Raw genomic sequence first — 16171 nt, 5'->3', positions numbered from 1 at the left:
CCGCCTCCTAGCCAGTTTCCCGACCCTCACGCGGCCCACCTTCTCAGCGGTGGCCGTTAAACACGGGGTGGAGCACCATATACCCACAGTCGGGCCACCGGTCTACGCCCGGGCACGCCGACTCGAACCCATGAAGCTCGCGGTGGCGAAAGCGGAGTTCGCCACGCTGGAGCGGCTGGGGATCGTACGGCGCTCCAACAGCGCTTGGGCTTCCCCTCTGCACATTGTGCCGAAGCCCGGTGGGGGATGGCGGCCGTGCGGGGACTGCCGCCGGCTCAATGATGCCACCACCCCCGACCGCTACCCGGTCCCGCATATCCAGGACTTTTCCGCCCGGTTGGCAAACACGACCGTGTTTTCCAAGGTGGACCTCATCCGGGGCTACCACCAGGTCCCCGTACAACCGGGCGATGTCCCGAAGACGGCCGTCATCACCCCTCTCGGCCTCTTCAAGTTCCTGAGAATGCCTTTCGGGTTGAAGAATGCGGCCCAGGCATTCCAACGGCTTATGGACAGCGTCTTGCGCGACTTACCTTTCCTCTTCGTCGACCTGGACGACATCCTAGTCGCGAGCTCGTCCCGGGAGGAGCACCTGCTCCACCTCCGCATGCTTTTCGAACGCCTGGGCCAGCATGGCCTAATCATCAACCCCGCAAAGTGCCGTTTCGGCGTCGCCATCATCGACTTCTTGGGGCACCGCATCACCAGGCACGGGGCCGTCCCTTTACCGGCCAAGGTGGAGGCGGTCAGGGATTTCCCTCGCCCCCGCACGATCAAGGGGCTCCAGGAATTCCTGGGCATGGTAAATTTTTACCACCGCTTTGTGCCCCACGTCGCCCAGCTCCTCCGCCCCCTGCACGAGGCCCTCCGGGGCAAGCCGGGCAAAGGTGACGTCGCCTGTTCGGAGCCGATGGCCGCGACGTTTGCGGGCGCAAAGCTGGCCCTGGCCAACGCCACCATGCTGGCGCACCCGGCGCCCGATGCACCGATCGCCCTCACCACCGACGCGTCGGACTACACGGTGGGCGCGGTGCACGAGCAGTGGGTGCGTGGTGCTTGGCAGCCGCTGGCGTTTTTTAGCCGGCAGCTTCGCCCGCACGAACGCCGCTATAGCACCTTCGACCGCAAGCTGCTAGGGCTCCACCTGGCGGTCCGACACTTCCGCCATCTGCTCGAGGGCCGCCCGTTCATGGCTTTCGTCGACCACAAGCCCCTTGTGTTCGCAATGGCCAAGGTCGCCGAGCCATGGTCGGCATGGCAGCAGCGTCACCTCTCTGCCGTGTCCGAGTACACGATGGACATCCGTCACGTGGCGGGTAAAGACAACCCGGTGGCGGATTGCCTTTCCCGGTCCGTCGTGCATGCGGTCCACCTCGAGATCGACGATACCCGGATAGCGGAGGACCAGTCCGCCGACCCTGGCGTCCAGGCCTTGCGGACCGCCGTCACGGGCCTCCGCGTCACCGAGGTGCCGTTCGACGCCGCGGGCGCGGCCCTCCTATGCGACGTCTCCCTCGGCCGGCCTCGCCCCATCGTGCCCGCTGGCTGGCGGCGCCCAGTTTTCGACGCCATCCACGGCCTGTCCCACCCGGGCACGAAGGCATCCCAGAAGCTCGTCGCGGCGAAGTTCGTCTGGCATGGCCTCAGGAAGGACGTCCGCGACTGGGCCAGGACGTGCCTCGTGTGCCAGCGCGCAAAGGTCCACCGCCACACCCAGGCCCCGTTGGCCCCGTTTACAGTGCCCGAGCGTCGGTTCGACCACGTTCACATCGACTTGGTGGGACCTCTGCCCCCCTCGCGAGGGTTCACACACCTCCTCACCATGGTGGACCGCACCACACGGTGGCCGGAGGCCGTGCCATTGGCGGCGACGTCTGCGGCTGATGTGGCGCAGCCTTCATCGCCACTTGGGTTGCCCGGTTCGGTGCCCCCTCGGACATCTCGTCCGACCGCGGCCCCCAGTTCACATCAGAGCTCTGGGGCGCGGTGGCGCAAGGGCTCGGTGTCAAACTACACCGCACCATGGCCTACCACCCCCAGGCCAATGGCCTGTTCAAGCGCTTTCATCGCTCAATGAAAGCCGCGCTCCCGGCCAGCCTCCGCGACGGCAGCTGGGCCGACAGGCTCCCCTGGGTCCTGCTGGGCCTCAGGACGGCGCCCAAGGACGACCTGCGCGCGTCCTCGGCGGAGCTGGTCTTCGGGCAACCACTGCGGGTACCGGGCGAATTTATCCCCGACTCCACGGCTCCTTGGTCCGCGGCGCAACAGCACTCCACCCTGCAGGAGACCGCCCGGAGGTTCGCCCCGGTGCCGACGGCACACCACGGTTGCCCGTCTTCCCACGTCGCCCCGGAGCTTCGCATGGCGGAGTACGTCTTCGTCCGGCACGACGCCCACCGGGCACCGCTACGGCCCCCGTACGATGGGCCCTTCCGCGTGCTGGAGACCGGGGACAAATATTTCACCATCGACATCGGCGGTGCCCCTGATCGTGTCTCCGTGGACCGCCTCAAGCCGGCCCACCTCGATCTGGATGACCCCCCGCAAGCAGCTCTGCCTCCGCGTCGAGGCCGCCCCTCGGCGGTCAGACCCCCGGCAACCCCCAGCCCCGCTACCCCCCAGCCCTGCACGCATGGCCAGGGGGCGTTTCGGCCGGGTCATCCGGCTTCCCCGCAAACTCACCCTTCAGGTGTGTGGGAATTCGGGGGGGGGCGCGTGTGGCGGACACAAGGGACAAGAATTCAGCGCACCAGCAGGTGGCGCGAACGTCCAGGCGGGGAACTGTAATGCATGCCCCGCCTATCGGCTGATCGGCCACGCCCGGGGGCAAGGCGTGGCCTCGGGACATATATGCGGGCTCTAAGCTCGAACCGCCCAGTGCTGAAGTGCGAGCTTTGAATAAAGACACTTTGTTGTACCAACGCGTTGTGGCCTACCTCTCTGGCAATCGAGTAGTGTGTGCGCAGCACCACAATATGTTCCTGCTCCATGTGTGTTTGGTTCCATGTTTTGTGAATTACCATATGCCTTATGACTCTAACAGGATCGTGTGAGATCTCGCAAGAGCACGCCAGACAACCATGGCCTGACAATAAAGCAGTTATGTTACATTAGCAGGAGTACCCGGTGTTGCGGGGGGAGGGAGCGGGGATGAAACAGGAGAGGGAGGAGTGAGGAAGGGAGTGCGGAAGTGGAAAGGGGAGGAGAGGAGAGGTGAGGGGAGAGGGAAGGGAAAGATATACTACATATACATCTTTGGGGAGGGGGGGGGGGGTTTGACAGGCCCCTCATTTTTGGGAGAGAGGGGATGAGAAGGAGAAAAAATTTACCTGTGCAAAAAGTGCTTTAACCTCAGTGTTGCCCAGGTAAAAAAGGAAATTGTAATACCCTCTGCCACCAACACCAGGTGGCGCTACACAGTACACATTTACATAGAGAATTTACGCCCTCTCCTGGTCCCCCACACCCCACATGAGGCTGCGGCCACATATCCTATGTTACCCCCACAGACAAAGTTGTATTTGTACCCCGAGTAAAGTATATAATTGTTTATAGCTGTCTCCCTTGTCTCCCTTGACAGCCGAGCTCCCGAGCCTCCCGAGCAGTCTCCCTTGACATATCACGTGCCTTCGATACGGTCTGGCACCCCGCTCTGCTCACCAAACTCTCCTCTTTTGGTATCAATGGAAATCTCCACGCATGGCTGGCGGACTTCCTCTCTAGTCGTCGTCAACGTGTGGCCCTGAATGGGTTTCTCTCATCTCCTCTTCCTGTTCAGGCTGGAGTTCCACAAGGCAGTGTTCTGGGCCCTGTGCTTTTTCTGGTCTTCATCAATGATCTCTCTGACTCTCTTGAAAATCCTCTGTATCTCTTTGCTGATGACTCTACTCTGTGTCGCTCCATTCTTCATCCATCAGATCGGTAGTCTGCTGCCTCCTCACTCTCTGCAGACCTGGACAAAATCACAGACTGGGCAAACAAGTGGAACATGTCTTTCAATCCTGACAAATCTCACATTCTTACGATGTCTCTCCGAAAAGACCGACTGGACAACCCTCCCATCCACTTTCTGAATAATCCTCTCCAAGAAGTTCTGTCACTCAAGCTTTTGGGTCTCACTATCTGCCATGATCTTTCCTGGGAAAACCACATTTCAAATCTGGCCTCCAAAGCCAGTCGCCGACTGGGCATCCTCCGTCGTGCAAAGTCCTTCCTTGGCACACCTGAGCTCCTCACCACATACAAGGCTTTCATCCGCAGCTCAATGGAATACTGCCCTCCCCTCTGGGCTGGTGCTCCTGCCTCACACCTAGCTCGTCTTCACGCTGTTGAAACCAAAGCATTCAGAATCATTGGAATCTCCCGCGATGAAGCTAACTCCAAGGGCCTCTCACTCACTCACCACAGGCAGGTTGGTGGTCTTTCCATCTTCTACCGACTCCTCTCTGGCCTTGCCCCCCCAGCTCTCTCTGGGCTCTGTCCCGCAAATATTCCTACAGGTCGCACAAGATCTGCCTGCAACCCTCTTATGGTCAAACTGCCAAAATCAAGACTCTCTGCTCACCTTCACTCCTTCATTCCTCTTTTCTCCCGCCTCTGGAACAAACTCCCTCACTCTCTTCAATCCCACTCCACCCTCCAGGTCTTTAAAACTGCTGTTCACCACCATCTCTTATCTTCCCCCATCCAAAAGCTTGATCTTTTCTACCCCCGCTAATTTCACCCCAATTCCACTTTTTTGAAATACCAACTTCTGTCCTGGAAGTCCTTGGTGTCCTTGTGTTTTATACTTCTCCCTCCACCCCCCCCCCCCCTCCCCACGCCTCCTCCCCCCAAGCCCTCTCCCTTCCACACATCTCCCTGCTCTCAAATGTTGTGTTTGTGTGCTTCCCCTTCTCTCCCCATCTTGTTTTCCGCTCCCTCTTTTTGTGTGTTTTGTTTGTCTGGTTGATTTGTTTGTGAAGTAAATGTTAGCTCTTTCACGAGCCTCGATTCAGTATACAAAAAAAATAAAAAAATAAAAATAAAAATAGCTGGAGTACCCGACGTTGCTCAAGCGAAAAAGAAACATTAACATATTTGAAATGAGGGCAGATACAATGGAAAAGCAATTACATCCAAATCAGAATCCATCACAAATATCAAATCATTATTTTTATCTTTTTGTTGAATATATGTTGGTGAATGTGCCGTTCATCACTTTTCTGAGTTAAGTATGATGATTTTCAGGAAGAAGAAGAAGCCTGACAATAACTTCGACCATTTCCAGAATTGTTTTATTACTTGTGTTCAAATGTCTGGTAATTGTTTTGTATTTATCTATGCGAATATGTACTTGTATATAACTGTCATTAATTAAAAAGGTTTCCGCACTATAGAATGATTTATTTAAAATCCCCAAAAAACATTTATTTTCTTTATTTATTTTTTGCCTAAAACGCTCCCAATCACTCACTGATAAACCTCAAAGTTTGACGAAGATCCGTTCATCTCTAAGAAAAATAGCGACACAGACCAACGGCTCTCTTATATAGTAGAAGATAGTGTGAATGGGTCATTAAATATCTCTTGAGGTCCGATTTCCTGCATTTTGCACTCATCGCGGGTATGTTCAAATAAGCTGTGTTCATGCGAATTAGTTGAACGTTTGAAAGACCAAAATATGGTTATATGCAGTATAATGTTCATAGGAATGGGAAAGTCGACTAAGTTTCGTCTGAATCCATCCATAACTTTGAGATATCATGCGAAAGTGGCCTGCAAAAGTATTCACCCCCAGCCAATAATGCCACGTTTTGATGAATTACAAATTATGCAGAAACAGCTTTTCCAAATGTAAACTTTTAAATTCATAACTGAAGAGATCAAACTAAACACTGTTATCGTTGAAGGAGGTTACATGTCAGGAATACCTGCAAAAAACATGTACAAATCAAAATTCACTGGTTGAAAAAGTATTCAGCCCCTTCGGTCAGTACCTGGCAGAAGCGCCTTTTGCAGCAATGACTACTCCGAGTATTTTTGGGTAAGGTATGGTAGGTCTCTACCAGCTTTGCAGTGAGATGGTGAAATCATTGCCCATTCTTCACATGAAAATTGCTCTAGTTCTGCCAAATTTGATGGGGATCGTCGATGAACTGAAATCTTCAAGTTTCGCCATAAATGTTCAATTGGACGAGAGATCATTAATGAAGACCAGAAAAAGTACAGGGTCCAGAACACCGCCTTGAGGAACTTTTCATCAATGATTCTCCTGTAATTTGCATCGTCCATTGTCCCTTCTATCCTGACAAGCTTTCCAGCCCCTGCTGATGAAAAGCAGCCCCATAACATGATGTTGCCACCACCATGTTTGACAGTTGGGATGGTGTTGACGAGGTTATGTACAGTGTTAGTTAGGATTGCACCAGGCATAACACTTTGAATTTAGACCAAAAAGTTCAATTTCTGTCTCGTCTAAGCAAAAAAAGTTTCTCCACATGCCTGCAGTATCATCAAGATGCTTTTTCACAAACTCCATACAAGCTTTTAGATGCGCCTTTTTCAGCAATGGCTTCTTCATTGCCATCTATCCATTGAGGCCAGCTTTGTGACACCAGGCTGTCTGAAAATCTCCTAACTGGTGATCAGCAGGACAGAGATAGTGTGTCTGTGTGACAGGAAGACACTTGTTGCTATCAGGTCATGAAGCAAGTGCTGTGATGGGACTCCATCTGTGCCCTGCTGCCTTGTCAAGTTAGGTTTGAACTTATAGTCCTGCCGCACATATTATATGTATATATACACTACCAGCCAAAACTTTTAGAACACCTCAATTTTTCCAGTTTTTATTGAAATTTACGCAGTTTAATGTCCAGTGAATAACCTGAAATGGTACAAAGGTAAGCAGTAAACTGCTCGAGGTTAAAAAAAAGTTTAGGTTAGCAAAAACGGGGAAATAATGTAAATTGCAGTTATATTGTAAAAAAAAAAAAAAGGCCTTCTTCAGGGAACAAGTAATGGGTTAACAACTTACAGCTGTTCTGCAGCAATGTAAGTAAATTAAGCCTTGAAAGTTGATGCAAACAATTCCTACAGATGTCCCAACCTCTGCTGATTACTTGATTGCAAACCCCCTGTCTGTATAAAAGCAGTATTGGAACAGACTGTTATTACACCCTCTGAAGCATTATTTGGACAATATTGCACTGCAGGAAGTAGTATATTGGAAACTGGAGGAAACTCTGACAGGAAGAGGTCTGGCAGACCCAAAGCCACAACAGAATCAGAAGACAAGTTTCTGAGAGTCAACAGCTTGCGTGATTGGCGTCTCACAGGACAACAGGTTCAAGCAAACACTGGTCGAAGTAAGCAAGTCTCAGTTTCAACTGTGAAGAGAAGACTTCGAGCTGCAGGTTTGACAGGTCGAGTGGCAGTAAGAAAGCCATTGCTAAGATGGCAAAATAAGAAAAAGAGGCTTGCCTGGGCCATGAAGCACCGCCAGTGGACTACTGAAGACTGGAAGAAGGTCTTATGGACCGACGAATCAAAATCTGAAATCTCTGGTTCATCACGCAGGGTTTTTGTATGCCATCGAGGAGGCGAAAGGATGGTTCCTCAGTGTGTGACACCAACTGTCAAACATGGAGGAGGAAGCGTGATGGTCTGGGGCTCTTTTGCTGGATCCAGAGTCGGCGACTTGCACAGAGTGACTGGCACCCTGAACCAAAAGGGCTACCACAGCATTTTGCAGCGCCATGCAATACCCTCAGGTATACGCCTAGTTGGTCAGGGGTTCATCCTACAGCAAGATAATGACCCTAAACACACCCCCAGGCTATGTAAAAACTACCTTCGAGGAAAAGAACAACACGGTATGCTTCAAATCATGGAATGGCCAGCAGTCTCTAGACTTAAACCCCATCGAGCTGGTTTGGGATGAACCTGACAGAAGGGTGAAATCAAAGCAACCTACAAGTGCAACACATTTGTGGGAACTTCTGCAACCGTGTTGGGAAGAACTTCCCGAACAATATTTGATTTCCATTGTAGAAAGAATGCTACGAGTGTGTTCAGCGATTATATCTGCAAAAGGTGGCTACTTTGCTGAGTCATAAATTTAAATTAAATTTAGTTAAACAAAATGATTCTATGATTTATTTTTTATCTCCAATTGTTTATTTGTTCTGTGCTTAATTTCAGCGTACATTGAGACCTGTGTGTCGCAAGAGGCGACTAACAGGGTTGGTGGCAGGAAGGGCATCCGGCCATAAAACATTGCTTCAAAAAGTGGACCACGGTGCCCGAAAAAGGCCAACCCCTGCTCTGTGGGGAAACATGGCCTCCTATGGTGGTTTTTTTTTTTTGAGACATTAAACTGCGTAAATTTCAATAAAAACTGGAAAAATTGAGGTGTTTTAAAACTTTTGACCGGTAGTGTATATATATATTTTTTGTTGTTGCAGATTTGGAAAAGACCCCGGGGTGTTACATCCAACACATAAAATAACCCTGCAGTTTAGATATCTCCATAGTGTTTGTTTAGTTAGGTTACCCATCCTCGTATCAAGGGAAAGGGAAATGCGTTGTGATTGTGGGTAGAACCTTCACCATCGTACTCTTCCTCATTCCTAAACCGTGATTTTTCAACTCCGTATTCGAACCTCATTTCCAAACCCTCATTTTCTGAAATCTGTACTCGATCCGCCACATTCAAGCACCCATTCTCAAACCTTTACTTTCTGACACCGCGACTCGAACACTTGTTTTCATGCTTCATTATCAAACACACATTCTCAAACCACATCGCCTCACTAGTATTTCGGCCGGATACTCACCATTCCAGCACTGTAACCATCATGACTCTGTGCCGTTCCCAACTCGGATCAAATGAGGTGCTTCCTGAAATGAGGCAACCAATCCCAGCCCCTGGATTACAGCATGCCTTGGCCAATTGGGTTGGTTACCAAAAGCAGACGTCATTGGCGACACCGTGCAGGTGCCAATAGAAACCCGGCACAAAGTGGTTAAAGAGACAGTCCAATTCGAAAGGAGTTGATGTGCAGATGTGTCGCACTCTGAGTCCGAGAAAAGAGCAGCACATATATTGAGGGAGTTTGTGTCCAGTCTGGGGGAGGAGACCAGAGACGCTAACGAACAGAATGCGAGGGCACAGAGTGGGCCAGTCCTACCAAGCAGAATGCGAGGGTGTGATGCACAACAGTCCCTCAACTGCCAGGCGGAATGGATGCTCCTCACGTCCTGGTCGCACCTACCAACCCTACCAATTCGCGCAGTAGCCTACCGATTTTCTATAGCTCCCAACGCATACCGATTTTATTAGTCAGACATACCGCATTTGGAAATTGTTATTGGAAAAAAATTAATAGTTGTGTTTTTTCAGTTTTGCGTTCGTTTCTCACTGCCAAGATCGTATTACACGCGGCTGCTTCTACATTCTACAAAACTCGTGCCTGACCTTGATTTCTTATCTCGTCAGCGATTGGTTATTGCTTCCAAACTAAGCATGACCAATGGGACGACAGGAAACAGCGGCCATTCATTTCAAGACAACGCGCCATTTCCCATTCATGATCAAAGACTGCAGTTAACAGAGAGTACTCATCGCTTCAGTGCACGACAACAATGCAAACACCAGAAAAGAAAAAACCACCCCCACACTGGGTCAACAAATTTAAGCCAAGTTGGACAACAGAGTTCAAGTGTATCAAGGCTTTGCGTAAGGGAGACGGACATGCCTTCTGTGATATGTGTCGATCAGACTTCTCCATCAGTCATGGGGGATACAACGACTTGAGTCGCCACATCAGCGCGGGGAAACACATGAGCAACTCCCGCGCGGTGGCAACCACATCAAAAAGAGCCTTCCAGCCAGTGCGACAGATGCCGACGTCAATCAACGCCGAGGTTTTATTTCAAGGACTGTTGATGGAGCACAATTTGCCTCTGGCCCTAAATGACCATTTCTCCAAGCTGGTCCCGCGGATGTTCCCCGACAGCGAGATCGCGCGTCAGTACGCATGTGGTCGTACCAAGGCGACTCATATTACGTGCACCATCGCGGGTCAGTCAGTTGATCGCATCAAGCAAAATGTCGGCCGGAACGATCTGATGTTTACCCTAGCAACGGATGGAAGCATCCATCCTGTTAACAGATGTTTACCCTGCCCTCGGTCATCCAGGGTGAGGAGGACGTTTTGAATGTGGACTTCACTGAACAGGACAACCAGAGGTCGAACAGGGAGCTATTTGTTGGATTCCAGGCAATGCAGCTCATTGTGAAGAACGCCCTAGAGGGGACCAGTGGAGTGACGAAATTCAGAGCAGAGGTCCGAATGTTCTACGTTGGTTCCCTGACCTACATGAGGGACAAATTCCCATTCCAGGACCCTTTGATCAGGAATGCGGTCATCGTGGACCCAGCCTCCTCCAAGACAGCTTCCATGCAGAGCCTACTTACACTGGTTGAACAGCTCCCTGCATCTGTTGCCCCAGAAGAGAACAGAGATGCGCTGTGCAGAGAGTTCTGCACATATCAGTCAGATGTCACCCTGCCAGCATATGACCCAGATGAGAGGGTGGATGTGTTTTGGGCAGCCATGGAGAAGATGACGGACCCTGCCACCAGCCAGCCCATTTACCCATCGCTCTGTAGACTGGCCAAACACGTCCTGCTGATCCCTCACAGTAACGCCTACTGTGAGTCCCTTTTCAGCATGGTCAAGAAAATGACAACTGATCAGAGGAGCACGTTGGGACGCGGCAAGGAAGGTCACACCAAGTCAAGCGTGTACGAGGACAGCCATGGCGTCAGAAACACTCTGTGTGGTTTGCTGGCAGGGAAGATTAACATCTTCAAGCCGGATGGAGTCAGCTGCTTCTCGTGGAAGCCAGATGCCGACCTTCTTAAGTAGGCCAAATCTGCCACCTACCAGGCTCTGAATAGCTAAATGTGCATCTTAACTGTTCAAACCTGAAAACTGTAAATATGTGTGAAACTGTAAATATGTTATGAAATCAGAGTGGCCAGTCATTTCATTCATAAAGATGTATCAGTGAGTTTATGTAAACTCTTGTGTACATGTATGGGCACATACATGTAGAGCTTGGACAGTGAGTAATTTATGGAAACGTGACTGATGATCATGATGTCTTAGAAAAGTAAAGATTGGTGAGTAGATCAACCATGTTAAGTTTTCTCTTTTTCACTCTAAAAATATGTTGATATATTTCAGCTAACTGTGGTCTCAAAATGCAGGAGATTGCACCATTTTGCTTCATTTTTTTGAAAATTTTCTGGGGGGCATGCCCCCGGACCCCCTAGGGACGCGTGCGACGCCTACCGCTTTTCTTTCAAAAAAGGTTGGCAGGTATGCCTGGTGACGCAAAAGGCGCGATGGGAAGCGATCCTCAAACTGCAACAGCCATTGACCAAGCCGGAAACACTGATTTCTTACATGTCTTTTGCACACGTACCATATAACCTTGCATCTATCAGTGCATATACAGTACCTCAGGGCTTGTCTTTTGTGGAGCATCAACAAACAACAGGAGATTCCAACAGTTATTTTCAGAGCTAAGCATCCCAAGAAAGCACAGGACAGCGCACCTCCCAACTGCTCATCTCACTCACCTGCATGAACACCTTGTTGGGACCCATGAGATCAAATCTACTCATGTGTGGGTGAGGAAGGGGTCACCAACATGCCCTGCTTTTTTCTCTCTGTCCCCTTGTCGGACGAATTTCCCTAGATGATTGTGGCGTGGCACCTGCGTGTATTTCATTTCAGGCCGGTGTATAAGGTGTTTTATTTAATAACAGGTAATTTTGTTTTCCTTTTTAAATTTTTTTTACAAACATCATTAAAAACGAAAAACTGAAATGTCTTGAACCAATAAGTTTTTAAAAAACAAAAATTCCCTTTTTAAGGCCATTTTCCCTGCTGGAGCGGGGGTTGGTCTTGCAGGCCCCATGACAATCATCATGGTTCCCTTTTTGAGGCAATGTTTTTATGGCCGGATACGGTGTACCTATTCTAGGCCAGGGCACACACCGGCACATTCATCCCAGCAAGCTGGTACTCAATTTGCCGACCTCCGAAGGAGGACAGGCCGAGTCAACCCCCCTGCCGTTAATTCAATGATTGACTGGGATTTCGAAACTCAGGATCCTAGGATCCCAGGCCGGCACCCTAACCGCTAAGCCAACACCAGGCTCTTGAGTTAATAAGTATTCAACCCCTTTGCTATGACACTCCAAATTGAGCTCAGGTGTGTCCAATTTCGTTTGATCATCCTTGAGATGTCTCAATGTCTCTACAACTTGATTGGAGTCCACCTGTGTCCAATTCAATTGACTGGACATCATTTATAAAGAAACACACCTTTCTATATAAGGTCCCACAGTTGACAGTGCATGTCAAAGCAGACACTCTACCACGAAGTCCAAGGAACTGTCTGTAGAACTCCGAGATAGGATTTTGAGGAGGCTTAGATCTGGGGAAGGGTATAAAATAATTTCTCGAGTGTTGAAAGTTCCCAAGAGCACAGTGAGCTCCATCATTAGGAAATGGAAAGAATATGGAACTAACCAGACTTTTCGTAGAGCTGGTCATCCGACACTACTGAGCAACCTGGCAAGAAGGACCTTGGTCAGGGAGGTGAACAAGAACTCAGTGACCACTGACAGAACTAGAGTTCCTTGGCTGAGATGGGAGAACCTGCCGGAAGGAAAAGTCTCAGCAGCAGTTCACAAATCTAGGCTTTATGTGAGAGTGGCCAAACGGAAGCCACTCCTGAGAAAAAGGCACATGACAGCACGCCTGGAGTTTGCAAAAAGGCACGTGAAAGACTCGTGAAAGAGAGCATGAGGCAAAAGATTTTGTGGTCGGATGAGACGAAAATTGAACTCTTTGGCCTGAATGCAAAGTGCTATATCTGGTGGAAACCGAGCACCGCTCATCACCCATCTAACACCATCCCTAACATGAAGCATGGTGGTGGCAGCATCATGCTACGGGTTTGCTTTTAGCGGCAAAGACTGGGAGACGTGTAAGGATAAAGGGGACAACGAATGGAATCAAATATAGGCAAATCCTTGAGAAGAACCTGTATCAGAGTGCAAAAGACCTGACACCGATGAAGATTTACGTTCCAACAGGATAATGACACCAAGCATACAGCCAAAGCAACACTGGAATGGCTTCAGAACAAGAATATGAAAGTGCTTAAAAGGCTCAGCCAACGCCCAGACTTGAATCCCATTGAGAATCTGTGGAAAGACCTGAAGATTGCTGTTCACCAGCACTCCCCATACAACTTTAGAGAGCTAGAGCAAATCTGCAAGGAAGAATGGGGGTAACTCACCAAATCCAGATGTGCAAAGCTGAAACGGGCATACCCAAGAAGACTCGAAGCTGTAATTGCTGCCAAAGCCTCTTCTATTAAGTATTGACTCAGGGGGCTGAATACTTATGCAAATTATATATTTGGAAAAAAAATTCAAAAAAAAACAATTCCACTTTTAAATTAGGGGGTACTAGCAGAAGTACCCGGCAAGGGGGAGGGAGGGAGGAGGCAGGAGAGGGAGGGGTGAGGAGGGGAGTGGGGGCAGGTGGAAGGGGGTTCATCACCTTTTCGTTGAATATATGCTGGTGAATGCGCCGTTCATCACGTTTCTTAGTTAAGTGTGATGCCGATAAGGAGAAGAAGAAGAAGAAGAAGAAGAAGCCTTACTTTCAAATTCCTACACTTCCGGAATTGTTTGATTTATTTGTGTTCAAATGTCTGGTGATTTTTTGTATTTATTTATGCGAATGTGCACTTGTATATAACTGTCATTAATTTAAATCTTCAGTCACTTACCGTTTTCTACCGACTCCTCTCTGGCCTTGCCCCCCCAGCTCTCTCTGGGCTCTGTCCCGCAAATATTCCTACAGGTCGCACAAGATCTGCCTGCAACCCTCTTATGGTTAAACTGCCAAAATCAAGACTCTCTGCTCACCTTCACTCCTCTTTTCTCCTGCCTCTGGAACAAACTCCCTCACTCTCTTCAATCCCACTCCACCCTCCAGGTCTTTAAAACAGCTGTTCACCACCATCTCTTATCTTCCCCCATCCAAAACCTTGATCTTTTCTATCCCCGATAATTTCACCCCAATTCCACTTTTTGAAATACCAACTTCTGTCCTGGAAGTCCTTGGTCTCCTTGTGTTTTATACTTCTCCCACCCCCCCCCCCCCTTCCCACGCCTCCTCCCCCCAAGCCCTCTCCCTTCCCACACATCTCCCTGCTCTTAAATGTTGTGTGCTCTCAAGTGTTTGTGTGCTTCCCATTCTCTTGTCTTCCGCTCCCTCTTTTTATATATTTTGTTTGTCTGGTTGATTTGTTTGTGAAGTAAATGTCAGCTCTTTCACGAGCCTCGATTCAGTATACAAAAAAAAAAGAAGAAAAAAAAAAAAAGGCTTAGGCACTATCGAGCGATTTAAAAAAAAATCCCAAAAAACGAAAAAAGAATTTTCAGATTTTTTTTTCTTCCTAAAACTCACAGGCACTCACTGATGAACCTCTGAAAGTTTGACGAAGATCCGTTCAGCCATCTCTGAGAAAAATGGCGACACAGACAGACAGACAGACAGACCAACAGCTCTCTTATATAGTAGATTATGCGTCGATCGGTGACGAACAAAATCTCAATATAATCCATTTTAAATTCAATCTGTAACACAACAAAATGTGAAAAAAGTCATGGGGTGTGAATACTTACTGAAGGCACATATACATATACATATATTCACATATACACAGGGTGAAAGAGAAAGGACTATATATTTTTATTATGTTGTAACCTTTTTATTTGACATCAGAATGACATAAAACTGGCTCAATATTGGGTAGAAAATAATATAACAACTTTTCATTTGAACACAAATTATAGAGAAACTTCAATATAAAAAAAACTTTAGCTATTAATGTGACCCTTACGACATATTAAAAATACCTTGTCGTTTAATTCTGTTTCACCCTGTATATACATATGCCAGAGTTTAGAATGCACCTTTGGTCACTAGTGCGCACGCACGCACGCACACACACACACACACACACACACACACACACACACACACACACACACACACACACACACACACACTCTCTACATGCTCCGTACGCGCATAAATGTAATCCACTGACACAAGTGCAAACGTCTCAATATTCCAGTTCCAGAAAACTCGTGGAAACATAAATCAAAAGCAATCACTGAAAAGAAGGAAGTACTACTCACAGTATGACCCAATGATCCCATCAAGCGTGAACATAGAAAACAAAGCATTGGACCGGATATAGTACTGAGGTACAAAAAAGAAAATAAGGCATTGCTAATTGAGGTGTCAGTACTCAGCGATTTTGACATAAAAAACGCAGAAATCAAGAAAATGACCAAATACCCAGACCTCAAAAATGAAGTGAAAAGATTCTGGAATCTGAAGAGCGCCGAAATTGTACCATTGATTAAATTGGAGCAACGGGAATGATTAAAAAAGAACCTTACAGAGATCTTAAAAACCATCCCTGGGAATATTACAACAAACAAACTGCAGTTTGAAACTGTCTGAGGCTCAGTGATGATCCTCAAAAGAACCCTCGGAACAAAACTTTGATAAAAAGAAAACTTCACAAACTGTTCCATGAATCATGATCCCTTACTGGAACAGAGGTGGATACTTGGGAGGACTCGGCTCAACCTTCTGAAACCCACATATGGAGATAACAACCAACGACACACAATGTTGTTGCGTATGGAATGAAAGTTTATTCTGAAATGACTTCAGAGTGATTACACAAAAACAAACTTCATAGTGAATGATTACACGTTTAATTATATGAATCAAGTCCTCTTTAAAGGGCACTTTTCCATGACTTCAGAGTGATTTGCGAGTGATTTTCATCTTACCCGTCTTGACAAAGTCGAATTGTGCTGTATTAAAGTTTACAAAGCTCTGCTGAATCATCCGACAAAGGCATGAAATTTGTTGAAAACTCTTGTTTGGATACTTATAATTGCTCGTTTTTTTCTAGTTAAAGTTGGAAAAACTGTGGATTGATTGTGTTCTTATTATCCATCCAGGGAAGAATTTTCTTCAGTAAGAATTGTGATTGAGCAATTTCACAA

Source organism: Myxine glutinosa, chromosome 1 (assembly GCF_964187855.1).
Source record: "Myxine glutinosa chromosome 1, kmMyxGlut1.1, whole genome shotgun sequence".
Taxonomy (NCBI): domain Eukaryota; kingdom Metazoa; phylum Chordata; class Myxini; order Myxiniformes; family Myxinidae; genus Myxine; species Myxine glutinosa.
Note: the sequence above shows the minus strand (reverse complement) of the source record.